This window comes from Anabrus simplex, chromosome 5 (genome assembly GCF_040414725.1).
Source record: "Anabrus simplex isolate iqAnaSimp1 chromosome 5, ASM4041472v1, whole genome shotgun sequence".
In the NCBI taxonomy this organism is placed as follows: Eukaryota; Metazoa; Arthropoda; class Insecta; order Orthoptera; family Tettigoniidae; genus Anabrus; species Anabrus simplex.
Window position 1 is genome coordinate 279505949 of NC_090269.1, and position 13819 is coordinate 279519767.

General features: G+C 41.5%; 1 protein-coding gene across 5 annotated transcripts in view; it reads left to right on the plus strand.

Annotated features, from left to right (window-relative positions):
• The window catches only part of LOC136873986 (ankyrin repeat domain-containing protein 17), a 918230-nt gene that overhangs the window by 134285 nt on the left and 770126 nt on the right, over positions 1–13819 (plus strand). The gene's annotated exons all lie outside the window — the stretch shown is intronic.

Consider the following 13819-nt stretch of genomic DNA (forward strand, 5'->3'; position numbering starts at 1 on the left):
TATGCAGCCAGTCCCTGCTATGGATGGTGTGAAAATGTCGCTCATAGGGTCGGTTGGTGCACGCCTTTCAGTGGGCTTGGCAGACTGATGTGCAATAGCAACTTCTGGCTCAGTGAGGAAAGCAACGGGAAACTACCTCACTCATTTCCCTAGTACGCCTCTTCAGTGATGCCTAGGCTATCTATGACTGCTAATGGTGAACTTGTTGAGGATCCAACCAGCCTTCGGGCTGAATACCCAATATACATACACTTTGTCATATGATGTCGGCTTGTAAAGGATCTGTATTCACATACTGTGTTCACCCAACAAAATTGAATATAGCTATGCAATAGGTCTAGGAGTTCAGTTTCTCTGCCATCAGGTACAGACAACTAAGCTTCCGACGTTGACATGCAAACAGTTTAAATAACATGGAATCAAAATGTCCTCACTAGATAATATTATTATTATTATTATTATTATTATTATTATTATTATTATTATTATTATTATTGTTGTTGTTAGGGAAATATTGTGGATCACAGACGTGAAAGAAAGTGTGGGCATGAATAGATGGATATACGAAAATCGAAAGATTGATTTAAAACTTAACCATTCCCCCTTTTTTTCAAATAATACTTTGCCAAGTTATTAACAATTAGTTACAAAAGTTAGCTCGTAAGCTTGAAAAACACTTTTAGAGGTCTAAAATAATCAGATAACAATTTTAAAGGCTGAGCTTGAAGCTCCCAATTACAATTTTTACCTGAGCACTACTGCTCCTTTCAATTAATATTCAAGGAGACGGATCACCCGATTTCGTTAACACCACTAGTAAGAGCATCTTTGCTCTACAAATTTATCTAGGAGACTGCTCTCCAAATAGTATAACATTCCAGCCTTCCAAAGGCACCATTCAACCTTTATATTAATAGAAAGAGCATCTTTGCTCTATACCTTCACAGGCCTATCCAGGTACAACCTACGTTTAACAAAAATTAAGCAGTCTTTACTGTCTTATACGCTCAACAGTCTGGTATTCTTAACACGAAAAGACCGAGCTCGATAGCTGCAGTCGCTTAAGTGCGGCCAGTATCCAGTATTCGGGAGATAGTGGGTTCGAACCCCACTGTCGGCAGTCCTGAAAATGGTTTTCTGTGGTTTCCCATTTTCACTCCAGGCAAATGCTGGGGCTGTTCCTTAATTAAGGCCATAGCCGCTTCCTTCCCAGTCCTAGCCCTTTCCTGTCCCATCGTCGCCATGAGACCTATCTGTGTCGGTGCGACGTAAAGCCAATAGCAAAAATTAACACGAAAAGTATGAAATAGAGTTTAACAGGGGTAACAAGTACCCATTCTACGAAGCCATTGGTAAAAACAAAAGGTTACATTTACTGGCCCAACAACCAAAATGGTGAGGTGGCGAACAATTGCGCTCCGTACAATTGACCTTAATTGCATAAAACCCTATTTGGGTTTATGGCCCGACGTTAGAGGCTAAGCCTATACTACGGAGGTGACTAGATGGAGAAAAATATTGAAATAACAGAAATTACAAGATAGAAAAGTTAGAAAATCATAGTCACCTGAAAATCGGGTTGAGAGGGAATACGAGAGGGTACCTCACTCTCTATTCCCTGATTTCGGTTAAGTTCTTTCGGCTAGTTGAAATTTACATCTAGAGTTTGAAATTTACATTTTAGGAAATAAATTTACCTTACTAAAGATTTGAAATCTTCCCCTCGAGCTAGCTTTGAAAGATTATCACATTTTAAACTGGATCTGCCATTACCTTGAGCTGGTGGACCTCCCGAAGATGAATGAGGTGGCTCCCGCCTCCGTTACGAACACACTCTAGACCGGCTTGATTACTAGTGCCAGCTTTTATAGCTGAGGGGAAGGTTCCAGAAAACTCTAGGCCAAGGGCCCGGCACACCACCAATTCTTCTTGGATAACCTAAATATCAAAATTTTGTCATTGGTGAGTAAATAAATGTACAAAATTTCTGATTGGCCAACGCCTTAAGTTGGCGGGAAGAGATAGAAGTGCTGATAACTTTTTGAAAATAAAAAACAAACACTAAACATTCCAGTTCAGGAAACCTTTACATACAAAATGTATCTATAATTTTGATAGTTCATCTTTACACCAGAGGGCACAACATACGTTTGTAGTAGCGACATTTGTTGAGAAATGTTCAAACTTCTTGTATAGTACGCGCACCTTTTCTTGAGCCCGAATCTCCATAGTAACGAATGGGAACCAGGGCTCAAGAAAAGGTGCGCGTACTATACTAGTCGTTGCAAGGTTTATTTTTCAATGGGCGTTCTCCAACGCGCTTAATTTATATGCGCGGGGCGGGTGAACCTCCTTTACAATTATTATTATTATTATTATTATTATTATTATTATTATTATTATTATTATTATTATTATTATTATTATTATTATTATTATTATTATTACGGGGATACCCTTGGAATGCAGAGGTGAAAGAAGGTGCGGACTGGAATGGGTCTAACTACAAAGCTGAGATATGGATTAAAATTGCATTAAAGGTTATTTTTTGGAAATAGCAAAACTTAACAATTTTCACATGAAACTTCAGACTTTAACAAATAACAACAAGTCAAATCAGGTACAAGACCAGGAAAGCCAAGATTTAGAGACAATTTAACAATCTGGGCCACACGCCCTAATGTTTACAATTTCTGAGCTCTCAGCTCCCAAACACCTATTACCAAAGGGCAGAAAACCTCTAATTACATGGAGCACTTGTTCCCACCTAGCAGTGTCAAGCCTCCTAGAGGCACATTTACCACCAATAAAAGAGCTGACCCGCTCTCGATATTCTGAGCCTACCAAAGGCCACAACGGACTTTACCATTAACAGCCCTCAGGGTACACTTACAAAGAAACGGGGGTATCTTGTACCCAATCTACTTGGCCTTAGCAGAAAAAGAATAGGTTAAGTTAATGGCCCAAAATACAAAATGAATGGAGGCGAGAACTTGCACTGTAAATATACATTTTAAAACCTAAAAGGCACTAGGCCGATGAAACGGGCTATTCCCAAGCTATGGACGTGACTCGCGTACAGAATAAATTTAACACATAAAGGAAGAGTAGAAAAACGGTTAAGAAAATGTAGTCACCTCAAATCCAAAATGAAGGGGAGCTCGAGAGGGTAAAGCACTCTCTATCCCCGATTTACAGTTAGAGATATATGTTTTTACAGAATCCTGCATGTTTAAGAGATAGGTTACATGGTAAAGGTTTCGGACCTTCCCCGCGGATTAAACTGCTGAGCTAGCAAGAAGTAAAGATGTTAAGCGGCCATTACCTTATTGAAGAGCTGCTGCCGGTTGAAAGAGGCGCTTCCCGCCTCCTGCTACACTTCCATACACTATGCTAGTTGATGTTCGAGTGGCGGAGAGGCAAGAAAATCAGCAGTTTTTGTACCCTCGAGGAAGTTTCGAGACCTTTCCTGAATAATGAAGACACACCAACAGGATTTTATTGGTTGATGTTCACAGTTACACACAAAATCGAAGAAGAAACACAGGATTGGCTGAAAATTAATTACAGAAATTATTGATTGGTTACTTTCAAAACTGGGGGAAAGAAAAGATTAATATTGCCAACCCACAAATGAAAGAACGAAATTTAGTAAAGAACAAACTTATGAATACAAAATTTCTTCAAATAAAGTTCTTCCACTTCGCACCAGGGTGCATGGTCATAGTTTTTTAGTAGAGACATCTGTAAGAGAATGTCCACACTTCTTGATCAATGGAAAACAAAACAAGATGAAATTCACACAGTACTGACAACTTTGTGATCCCAAAATTCACGGTAGTGACATCTTCTGAGAAAACTAATGAATGGATCCAGTTTTTAAAGTTCAGGGTTTCTCCTGTAGAGGATTTATTGGCGCAAGATTTAAAATTGCGGTACTACTACTATTATTATTATTATTATTATTATTATTATTATTATTATTATTATTACGGAGTTATCCGTGGAAGGCAGAGGTGAAAGAAGGTGCGGGCTGGAATGGTTCTAACTACAAGTCTTAAAGATGAATTTAAAATTTAAATAAAGGTTATATTTTCAACAGACAACAACATTTAATAATTTTCACTAGGTGAAATAACAAAGAAAATCAGGTACAATGCAACTTTACAAAAGAAAGCACAAGTTAAGTGTCTTTACAAATTCTGGGCTACGAGCCCAAATTCGTCAATCCTTGAGCTCTCAGCTCACAACCACAAAATACCAAAGGGCAGAACGCCCCTAATTACATGGAACACTAGCTCCCAGCAATCAAAATGTTATGCCTCCCCGAGGCACCTTTCAAAATACCAGAAAGAGCAGACCCGCTCTCAATTTTACAAGCCTATCAAAGGCCACAATAAACTTTACTTCTGACTGCCCTCAAGGCACACTTACAAAGAAACAGGGGTACCTTGTACCCAACCTGCAGGGCCTTCGCATGAAGGAAAAACATGGTAAGTTACTGGACCAAAGTACAGTGAGGACTGGAGGCGTGAACTTGCACTCCTAAATACACATTTTAAATCCTAAGTGGCGCTCGGCCGATTACACAGGGGCTAATCCTAAGCTAGGGAGGTGACTCGTATGAGAAAACTTTAACACATTAAGGAAGAGAAAAACGGTTATGAAAATGTAGTCACCTCAACTTCAAAATGAAGGGGAACTCGAGAGGGTAAAGCACTCTCTATCCCCGATTTACAGTTGAAGAAATTTGTAGTTTTTACATAGACTGAAAAAGGATTTACATTTTAAAGAGATAGGTTACATATTAAAGGTTTCGAACCTTCCCCGCGAGTTAAACTGCTGAGCTAGCAAAGAGGAAAGAAAGATGTTAATCGGCCATTTCTTGTTGAAGAGTTGCTGCCCGAAGGAAGAGGCGCTACCCGCCCCCTGCTATGCTTCTATACACTAAGCAAGATGATGTTGAAGTGGCGAAGAGCCGAGAAAATCAGCAGTTTTTAAACCTTCGTTGAAGCTTCGAGACCTTTCATGAATAATTAAGACACACCCACTCAACTTTATCGGGTAGCTATAAGTTATACATCACATCGAAGAAGAAAGACACTATTGATCAAAAATTAATTAAAGAAATTCGGGATTGGCTGAGTTCAAAACTGGCGGAAAGAAAGATTAATATTGCCAACCCAAACAATGAAAGAACAAAATTTTAGTAAAGCCAAACTTTCGAATGCAAAATTTCTTCAAAACGTTCCTTCCCTTCGCACCAGGGTGCATGATCATAGGTTTTTTAGTAGAGACATCTGTCAGAGAAGGTCCACACTCCTTGGTCAAAAAAAAAAAAAAAAAAAAAAAAAAAATCGAAATACACACAGTGGCATCTTCTGAGGAACTGTTGAATTAATTCAGTTGTTAAAGTTCAGAGTTTCTCCGGTAGAAGTAATTTAAGGCGGAACATTCAAATATGCGGCGTATAGGTGTACCAACCGGTACAATTATTATTATTATTATTATTATTATTATTATTATTATTATTATTATTATTATTATTATTATTATTATTATTATTATTAAGCTATTAGTACACAGGCCATTAAAAGAAACTTAAAAATAACTTTTTTGACGTTTGTAGGTGATTCTAATGGTTTTGTTGTTACTGATTCCAGATCTGACCTTAATTTTTTTTCCTATCACCCATGGTTTCGTCACAGTGTGACCTCGTTACAAACCAGAAAATTAGCGCAACATACTATAGGAATGAAAACTAAATTAATGTTACAGTATGTACAAAGCTTTTATCTTACGTATACAGCGTGATTCCGCCGCCCCTTCCAGTGTAGTTTTATGCAACCCACAATAATCATTCCGTCCTGAAAACATCTACCCTGCCTGTATCCTCAGACAACACAACCAGATATCTTGGTATTTACCGCCTCATCATGATAGAACACCGTAATGTTATATTCGTATTAAACACTGGAGGACATGCGTGTGCCTTGTAGATTATATGAACCTGACACGCCGGCGAAACACTAAATTGGTATTGTGACCGCAGTAAACCTAATACTTACTATAAGCTGCCCAGTGTGCCATACGGAATCGTAGTGTAGTTGGTAATGGCGTGGCGGAGCGGGCTTGCGTGTAAGGTGAGATGTTCGGGTGCGGGGCGAAGATGACAACTTTTTGAAATTTTTGTTTAATACATACCGCACGCAATGTAAGTTCAATAGGTGTCGTCCCATTTGCGATCAGTCCCATTTGCGATCGCTGTTATCAGTGACATGCAAACAATCAGGTACAGGTTGCTGTGAGGGAATTCTCTACTGAGGAACTGGTACAGGAAGACATCCCTCAAGTAACTGGCGAAACTACATACTAGGATTCTTACGAATCGTATGTTGAAACTTATTAAATTACTTATATGTACCGTTTGGGACTGATGCGTTAATATCGGTACTAATAGAGAATAAGCAGGACTCAAATCGTTGTTAATGTAAATATGTATCATATATAATTGTACAGTTTTATTGTGTATATTTTTGTTCTTTGTAGTTATTTATATATCTTTCATTTTAGATTCATATCTATTGTACATAGCTCGGATCTTTGTAATTCGGCGTTATGCTGTTGCTGATCCTGAATAAATAAATAAATAAATAAATAAATAAATAAATAAATAAATAAATAAATAAATAAATAAATAAATAAATAAATAACAAATGAACCTTTTATTTAGTGTTACCTGATTGCTGTGGATGTAAATGCGTTTAAATGAGTTTTAAGTAGGATAAACCATGGGCGTATTAAAAGCGTTCAAATTTACACTTTTCAATTTAAAAACAAAGGATTTTGCTGTAACACTTAGCTTCTTCGATAGTGCTATCCTTTTTGAAGCCATTGTAGCTCGTCTCATACTTGACAGTTAACTTACACTTTCTTATACAATAGGGGACACTATTAAATTACTGCTTAAATAATGCTCAAACTGTATCAAGGAACAATTTGGATTCAGGAAAAGCCGAAGTACCCTACATGCAGTCAAAAACCTCATAGACGACATCGAGGAGGATAAAAGATTCCCAAAAGGAGAATTCCACGCAGTATTCGTCGATTTTACAAAAGCGTTCGGCAATCTCAACAGGACCTTAACATGCGCCAAACTAGAACAGATGGTGGAACAAAACAAGGAACTAAGCGTCTTGATACACAACATCCTGAGTAAAAACACCATCATAATTTCAGACAACGTAACAACCTCGCAAGAAATTATACAGACAAACGGAGTGTTACAAGGAGACCCCCTTAGTCCCCTTCTGTTCAACGTAGCCACACATGACGTGGTCCAAGCAGTAAGAACTTCCGCTCCGTCCCTCAAGATTTATATATACGCAGACGACATGGTGATGGGTTCTCACGATACTAACGAACTCCAGAAAGGAATAAATGCTCTAGGAACATGGGCTGAATACAACGGACTGCAAATAAACGCAGAAAAGACAGTACACATGGTCTTCAGGAAAGGAGGACGCCTATCCGCAAGGGACAAAATTTACCTCAAACATGAACCTCTACAAACTACGAACAGCTTCAAATATCTGGGCGTAACGGTCCCGACAACAGCACACTCATTCAGAATTCACACAACACAACGAGCAGCTGCCGCAACCAAAGCCATCTACGACATCATGTCATTAAGCAAACTTTCCCTGGATACAGCTATAGCCCTCTTTGAAGCCAAAATAGTTCCTATTCTAACATACGGAATAGAGATAACATGGGAAAAGTTAACCTATAAAGACCTAATACGAATGGAAAAAGTGAAAGCCAGATTCTTGAAAGCAGCCCTCGGAATTTCAAAGTACACCAAGTCAAGACTAACGTACGAACTCGCGAGAGAAACATTTCTAATAGAGGACCTGAGATGGAAATTCAATCTGCCCCGTACAGACAACTGGAAGAAACTGCGGTTAGAGAGGGAGAAGAAAAAGGAGAAGATATGGCCAGAGTTCTACTCTTCAGAGGCCATGATGAACAGAGCATGGACCGGCACAAACCAGGAGCTGAGGCATTTTGTAAATTCCATGGCAGTCCATGACTACCATCACAAAATCTGTAGGTCGAAGACATACCACGACCCGGACTCGATGTGCATATGTGAACTCTGTGGTAAACATTGTGACCGATATCACGTACTGTCGTGTAAAAATCGTGTGAAATCAATCATAGACCTCTGTATTGATTAATGTATCATAATACTGCACAACTTGTGCGCAATAAAGTTTATAATACTGACACGTTAAGTGAACAGCTGCTCAAAATATAATTAGCCTACTTTCATCTATCTGTATGTATGTCTACCCCTTAGTCTCGTTTCTTGATAATGGGTCGGAACGAGATGATGTTTCTACGGCCGGATGCCCTTCCTGCCACCAACCTCAATTGAGGAGCTAATGAAGATGAAATGTGTTATTGTGAATGAAACTGGGTAAGATGTAGGAGGTCACAGCTCAACGGATAGGAACTGTACCGGCATTTACCTGGAAGTGAAAATATTAAACCACAGAAAACCATTCGGAGAACAGCCGACGGTGAGGTTCGAATCAACGCGTTTCCCGAATGTAGAACTTGGATCCATAGGCGTAGCGCGGTAAAACGCACGGCCACTCAGCCTACTTTCACCTATATAAATAAAATTATAATTTTTGTCTATACGCTCGGATTAGATGTACAAGATTCCAGAACTTAATTTTAAGAAAATGTTTAGATTAAAATAAGTTGAAAAAATGATAATTCTATAATGATAGCGCAAAAAGATTAGATTACATTCGGGAGATAATGGGTTCGAATCCCATTGTCGGTAGCCCTGAAGATGGTTTTCCGTGGTTTCCTATTTCCACAACAAACAAATGCTGGAGCTTTAACTTAATAAAGGCCATGGCCGTTTCTTTCCCACTCTTAGCCCTTTCCTATCCCATTGTCGCCATAAGACCTATCTGTATGGTGCGACGTAAAGCCAGCGAAAAAATACCCATGTTACCAAACATCTCTGACTTTTCCGTAAAATTCTGTAAGAGTATCCTTTATATAAAGTAGAGGGCTTGCCTTTCTTCGTCTTTATGACCTGCATGTCGTAAGTAAGCACGCAGTTAACAACAAAATCTACATCAACGATGGATGTCTACAGCTGGAATAATTAGAGTATGTTAAAAACTATAGACTAATATTACCGTAAAAACCTTCAAACTGGGCGAGTTGGCCGTGCGGTTAGGGTCGCGCAGCTGTGAGCTTGCATCCGGGAGGCAGCGGGTTCGAACCTCACTGTCGGCAGCCCTGCTGTTGGTTTTCCGTGGTTTCCCATTTTCACACCAGGCAAATGCTGGGGTTGTACCTTAATGAAGGCCACTTCCGCTTCCTTCCCACTTCTAGGCCTTTTCTATCCCATTGTCGCCATAAGACCTATTTGTGTCGGTGCGACGTAAAAAAACCTTCAAGAGGGAGGTTGTACGGAGTACGCCCTAATTAGCAGGCCCCGTACTGCATGGACGATGGAAAACCCTGCTAGGCTGCTGATAATTTTACAGTGGTCGCAATTGGGACACGAACTGGTCTTTTTTCACATTCTTGTTTTCCACTGTAACGAAAGTGATCGCAAATGGGATTGATCGCAAATGGTACACAACCGTTCAGTATCCGCTTTCATGTAAATTGTGTGAATGAATGTGTTTGTGGCCTTAAGAAGGGCCGATTAGTTAGCAGGCCGGACACATACAGACCGGTAATAATAGGAACACAACTGCCCTGACAATGTTTTATCGCAGCAAATTGCTCGATGTGATGGCCGTTTTGGTTTATGCACATTTGGGCCCGGTGTCCGATCCAATAGATCGGTTTGCACGCTGAAACATCCCAGGTGTAATTGCTCAGCAGGCGTCCGTGATGAGTTGCCGGAGCTGGTCGGTGTTTTCCGGCGCGTGAGTGTAAACGACGTGTTCAAATGTCCCAACAAGAAGAAGTCCGACAGCGTTAAATCCGGTGATCTAGTGGGCCAAGAAACAGGACCTCCTCGTCCTATCCATTTCTCTGGCATTTCTTCGTTCACATGGTTACGAACGATCAAAGTCGAACGTGGTGGAGCTCCATACTGTTGCAACCACATCGTCAAACGATCGTGCAAGGGCACGTCTCCCAGCAACAGTAGGAGTTCCTGACGCAGAAGGTGCAGGTTGCGTGGGCCCGTCCAATGTCCCTCAAAGAAATAAGGTCCAATCAGGCGATCCCCCAAGACTCCACACCAAACATTCACTCCCCATCGTACTTGATGGACCGCCAGTCGCACCCATTGAGGATTGTCCGGACTCCAATAGCGCATGTTGTGGTGATTGACGTTCCCATTATTGTGGAAGTGAGCGCGATTCATCCGAGAACCATATATGCGATACGAATGCTGCTTCATTGTCCAGCCTGCTTAATAGCCACCGACAGAACTCCATTCGAGCTTCGAAATCCCGCCCATGGAGCTCTTGGTGTAGCTCAAGATGGTATGGGTGAAATTTATGTTCATGCAGTATTTGCCAGACGGACGACTGGCTGGTGTTAACCTGTCGTGCAATCGCCCTTGTACTGATGATGTGTGGATTATGGATTATTACGAGCTGCCTCCAGAACGGCCTCTTATGTCTCACGCGACATAACGGGCCTATCGCGTACTGGTGGCTGTTTGGAAATCACGCCTGTTGTCCTTAGGCGTCTTTCAATAAGGCGGAATGTCGTAGCAGCCGGATGTCGCCTGTCGGGATACCGTTCCTGGTACAGACGTAGTGCCTCGCACGCGTTTTGTCTTGCTTCCCCATAAATGAGGAGAATACCATCGTATTCCTCTGTGGAAAACATGCCGAATGACACCAGAGACATTATAGTACATTCAGGCCCTAATCAGGGGAGTATGAGCTGGGCAGAAGATGAATTACAAGGTCATTCTACTGTTTGAATGTGGCAAACGTGGGCCTGTGTTTACGTATTCAGACATCATACCGATGCAAAAATATTTGAACGATGCAGGATTCGAACCGCCGCTGGCACATTCCGTCTAAAGTTAGGCGTACGCCTAACTAGATCCGCTACGCTACACTGCTGGAAACATGCTGGTAGTACGACGAGAGCAGAGTACATACTGTACCAGTAAAATATAGCCCGACTCTACTGTTGATTTTAAAAGCGCACAAGACATTTCTTAGGGCAACCCTAGTTGAAAGTTAGCTAGGGCTTTGTACAGGAGGATAGGTCCTATCTACAAGAAAATTAAGATTTCTTTAAAGAACTTTGTTTATTCAATATATGCAGGTTACATTGCATATCACCTTGGTGTAGATATTCGTCGTCTTCAGAATCGCCTACCAGAGAACTTCCTACTCCCAGGTCTCCCTGTCACCATGGAATCGAATCCGTGCTGCAGGGTCCTTTCGTCACCATGGGATGGAGCTGGAACACCCAGGTCCGTCTGACATGGGGTCGAACTCGTATCTCGTATCTGAAGCTCTAGACGATCTCGAAGCTTCTCCGACGATCTTGCCGCGGAGTAATCACTCAAGATTTACTTACACGAGTGTCCACATTTACACAGTCCCCCGGCACATTCATTCGGCACCAACGATTGACTTTAATATTGACGTAACACGAAGTTTGAAGTAGTCAGAACTTTGTCACTTGTAGATAGTAGAATTTAAATGTCATTTAAGAAGTTGAAGATACGAGTAGCATCGAATTAAGAAAGAAAAAATAAATCACAGTTCATGGGTATTGGTTTCTGGAAATAATGAAACTAAAGCTTGTTGTATTGTGCTCTGTTCGTGGTTGCTTCCCACATTAAAAAATGTTACACTTGACACACACAAAACAGCTGCTCAAGAGTTTATCCATTGGACACTTCTATTAGCGACGAACTGATAAATTGTTAATCACTCTTATGAAATAAAGTTTGGAAATTATTATGTACAGTTATAAATTCAATCCAGTTTGAATTGATTACCGTTCACTTAGACATAGAATCAATCACTTGTATCGGAGCGCTCGAGCATTGAATTGCGCTATAGGCAAACACTTGTATTATTCTAGCGAAGCAGTTTAAGCACTTTCAAGATCACCTTTGTGTAGCAAATAAATTGAACTGAGTTTCGAACTGGATACATTCTAAGAAAAGTTCGACAGTTAATGACATAATGTTACAGTGTGTCCGACTCGTTGGCTGAATGGTCAGCGTACTGGCCTTCGGTTCAGAGGGTCCCGGGTTCGATTCCCGGCCGGGTCGGGGATTTTAACCTTCATTGGTTAATTCCAATGGCCCGGGGGCTGGGTGTTTGTGCTGTCCCCAACATCCCTGCAACTCACACACCACACATAACACTATCCTCCACCACAATAACACGCAGTTACCTACATATGGCAGATGCCGCCCGCCCTCATCGGAGGGTCTGCCTTACAAGGGCTGCACTCGGCTAGAAATAGCCACACGAAATTAAAAAAAAAATGTTACAGTGTGTCACTTTGAAATAATTAGCACATTTACAACACTTGATAGTGGGGAAATCAAAGCTCCACAATCCGTTGACAAATTTTAAAGACTTGACAAATATCAGAGTTCCTACTTGGACACAAATTCCAAGTTCGATTTACTTGTAGAAGTTCATTTCACTCGCAGACTTTGAACAGCACTATGTTCCGACGAACAGGATTACGACGTCGCGTGGTGAGTCTGACACATCAGAACTCCCAGCTGTGGCTGGTATCTACTGCCTGAGCCTGAGCCTCGCAGAATTTGGAATGAGATCCCGACCTCATTGGGTCCTTTATCTCAACTTGACATGGGGCTCTTGAGAGAGCGTTGACTTGTGGTTTAGCAAGGGAAATTATTCCAGTATTTCTGAAAGGAAGGAGACGATGGTTGAACGATTGAAATATGGTGGTGGATCGATAGAAATGTGGTGGTGGCTTTGTGGGACTTCGGAAGGAGCGTTTGGGATGCTTCTGGAGGTGTAGGGGCATGCAGTGTGTCTGGGCGGGATAATCTTGGGTTCTAGGGGGGGGGGGACTAGATTTGGGTAGTGCTGGTTACTAGGAAGAGGAGGTTTCGAAGAAGATCTATAGTGGAGATGGTTTGTGGTGTGCGGTTCGAGTGGTTCGTGGGAGGGTGAGTGAATTTTATATCCAGTAGGGGTGGTGGTGTCTGATTTGTTGCTTGCGACTGCTTGAGGTGTTTATTGACTGCGTAGTGCGTTTTAATTGCCTTCTTAAGGAACGGGCAACCTGGGTAGGAGGCGGCGTGTTTTCCTCTGCAGTTGGCGCACGTAGTCTGGTCCCTTGGAACTGGGCAGACGGTGTGATGATGATCGTCACCACGTCTTTTGCATCGGATCTCATTTGTGCAGTTTGCGGCTGAGTGGTTCAACTGCAGGCAATTGTAGCACATATGGATAAGAGTGGATTGTAGACAGAAATGATTTCGGTTTGGTCTGTTCGATTTGGTAGTGGATTGGCTGGCTGGTGTTGAAGGAGTTGGTGATTGTGGCGTAGGAACAGTTTGTTGCGGAATGGGTTGGTTTTAGTTTTCTTCTGTGGTTAGGGGTTCGGTTTGGGTGCAGGTATCAGTGAGAGACGGTGACGAAGTGATTGTTGGGGAACCATCCTGCGCTGTTTCTTCATCTTCTCCCTCGTCAGTTGGTTCGTCTTCTTCCTCTTCTCCCTCGTCAGTTGGTTCGTCTTCTTCTTCCTCAGGTTCTGGTTTGGGATAACATTTGAGGGGGCAAAAATAATTTGGTATTGGAGTTTC